This window comes from Narcine bancroftii, chromosome 4, assembly GCF_036971445.1.
Source record: "Narcine bancroftii isolate sNarBan1 chromosome 4, sNarBan1.hap1, whole genome shotgun sequence".
NCBI classification, from domain to species: Eukaryota; Metazoa; Chordata; class Chondrichthyes; order Torpediniformes; family Narcinidae; genus Narcine; species Narcine bancroftii.
In genome coordinates this window covers 123,438,781-123,441,522 of record NC_091472.1, presented here as the reverse complement: position 1 = coordinate 123,441,522, position 2,742 = coordinate 123,438,781, and the positions used below count along the sequence as shown (strand labels likewise).

At 40.8% G+C, this 2,742-nt stretch overlaps 1 pseudogene; it reads right to left on the bottom strand.

Annotated features, from left to right (window-relative positions):
* Positions 1-893: 893 nt before the first annotated feature.
* On the bottom strand, positions 894-1,814 carry LOC138762385 (general transcription factor II-I repeat domain-containing protein 2B-like; annotated as a pseudogene).
* Between the last annotated feature and the right edge of the window lie 928 nt (positions 1,815-2,742).

The following is a 2,742-nucleotide window of genomic DNA, read 5'->3' as shown; positions in this document are numbered from 1 at the left end:
AAGGGGCCACATGAGAAGCAGAAAATACTGTGGAGGGCCGGACCAATAGGCTGAACTAAATTATGCTTAATATTAATTCTATCTCTTTATAAAAGCAGTAAATTGCTTCGTTTTGACAAGTGACTGGTGAGAGTAAATGTGATGATTAAGCAATGGAAAATAAGCTTAGGAAAAACATCATTTATTCAATCAAAATTACCCAAAGCAATTGTAAACAAAATGTGCATGTTCAGAAATGTCCCATTTTTGAAAGACCAGCATTAAATCAGCTTTATACAAATTGTTATTACCATTTTGCTGGTAGTCCAACCACCTCATTTGCTGTTTTTCAGTTCTTTTTTTCTTGTTCAGTGAGAGAAATCTAGTCTCTGTTGGGCTTGAACAAGTGCATCGAAGTCAGGCTGAATGTCTGAGGTGCATATGCGAAGGACAGCTGACAGATGATCATCAGTGAGAGGGATCTATACCTGGATTTGTTAAACTTCATCACTGAGAATGTTTGTTCACATATGTAGGTAGATCCAAAAGAGAACCAACATCTTCTGAGCATGCCTCCTCATGTGTGGAAAGTTCTCCTCCTTGAGAGAAGAGTAAAAATCGAGCTGAGATACTGACTTAAACTGTTCTGCCAGTATATCACATTGCACGTCAATGAGTTCCAGCTGAACATGACTGGGTGCATTATCCACACAGCAGGTAAAGGGAGAGGAAATCATGTGCACCTGCCAATCTGTCCCATTTCAGTCCCAGCTTGTCCAAGCATGTATTTACCTCCGTGAACAAATCACTCCCCGTCATCGTCCCTTTCATTGACCGTATTGCCACCAGCTCCTCCATAATCTTAAAGTCTTTTGTTATCCCACAGACGAAGACAAGTAACTGCTTTTAAGTCTTCAAATCATCTTGAAAAACCCACCATGCAGTGCTCCTAACATGGATGAGTACCTGCGGAGGTGATCAGCTGATGGTATGACTTCTTTCAGGGTTTGCATGTGAGTTGGAGTGTTGGAGTGTTGTTCTCCAGTTGGCTTGAAAGAAACTGCAACCTTCACCAGGCTGTACATTTCATGAACAAAAAAGCCCCTTTATGGCAGTTTGGTGTTTAGTTCATTCATCAGTGCAGTAACATCAACAGCAAATGCAAGATCTGCCATCCAGTTCCCATCTGAGCGCTCTGGTATGTCTTTGCCTTTCTTCTCACAAAACTCTTGAATCTCTGCTTTCAGATCCCAGACTCTTTTCAGTACTTTTCCCAGGCTGAGTCACCTTACAATTGTGTGGTAGCCTACATCACCATGTTCAATTTCATGCTCCTCCATGAGTGCAACAAACTGTCTGTGATTTAATGCTCATGCCCTGATGTAGTTAACTATTTTAGTTACAACATCAATAACATGGTTAAGTTTTAGCACTGACTTGCACAACACATTCTGATGTAGGATACAATGTAAGAATACCAATTTCAGTTCTGGGTTGATTTCAGTCACTTTATTTTAGATCCATTTCAGAAGTCCAATGATTTTCCTCATTAGATTTGGACAACCATATATTGTAACACCTGCCAGTCTGTCCCATTTCAGTCCCAGCTTGTCCAAGCATGTATTTACCTCCGTGAACAAATCACTCCCCGTCATCGTCTCTTTCATTGACCGCATTGCCGTCAGCTCCTCCATAATCTTAAAGTCCTTTGTTATCCCATAGACAAAGACAAGTAACTGGACTGTGTTGCGGACATCACAGGTCTCATCCAAAGCCAAGGAGAAAAAATCAATATTGTCCACTTTAATTTGTAGCTGAAGCCCCAGATTTTTCATGATGTCCTCGATCCTTCTCGTCACGGTTCATCTGGAGAGGGGCACGTTCTCAAATGCTTCTTTTTTCTTGGGGCATATTAGTACTGCAGAGTCCATCAAACATTCTTTGATGAACTCTACCTCAGAGAATTACTTTTTGTTTTTAGCAATTTTGTAGGATATCACAAAGCTGGTCTTGACTGCTGCATCCCTGGATGTATGAAGCTTGGTAAAAAAAAGCCTTGTTGCTTTTGTAGCTTAACTAGCAAAGCTTCAGATGTCTGTGCCCGTTTGGCATCAATGAGGTTTTTGTATTTCTCCAAATGTTTAGTCTCGTAATGGTGATTCAAATTGTAGTCCTTAAACACGGCGATCTGCTCTGCACAAACTAAATACCCAGCTTTACCTCTGACTTCAGTAAATAAATACTTAGTAGTCCATGTTTTGTTAAAAACTCTGCATTCTGCATCAATTTTTCTTTTTTTAGCATGAGCGGACATTTTTGTGGGCTAACACTCGTAAACTGAGTAAAGGTAAAGGTGTGCGCACGCTCGGATTTATATACGTAAGCTACTACATATGTATACGTGCACAAAAAAGTCACCTTCAAAATAAAAGCAATGCCATTTTAATCCACGCACGGGGTAAACTTATTTAAGTTCTATTTTCTAATTTTCAATTAACCTTATGCGGGCCAGTCAGGGACAGCCAAAGGGCCGGATGTGGCACGGGGGCCGTACATTGCCCAGGTCTGCTTGAGCGGCTTGTTTCACACACCTACCATATTCTATGTGGGGGTGTTGTGTTGGGAATGTATCTGATTCAGTGAGTTCACAGAGGGATGAGTCCACACACAAGGGTAACTTTATTGTAGACAGAAGGGAATTAAACAGGGAGAGATGCCAAACGATACTCAATACTCTAACTACTAATATCACTAGATGGGTAT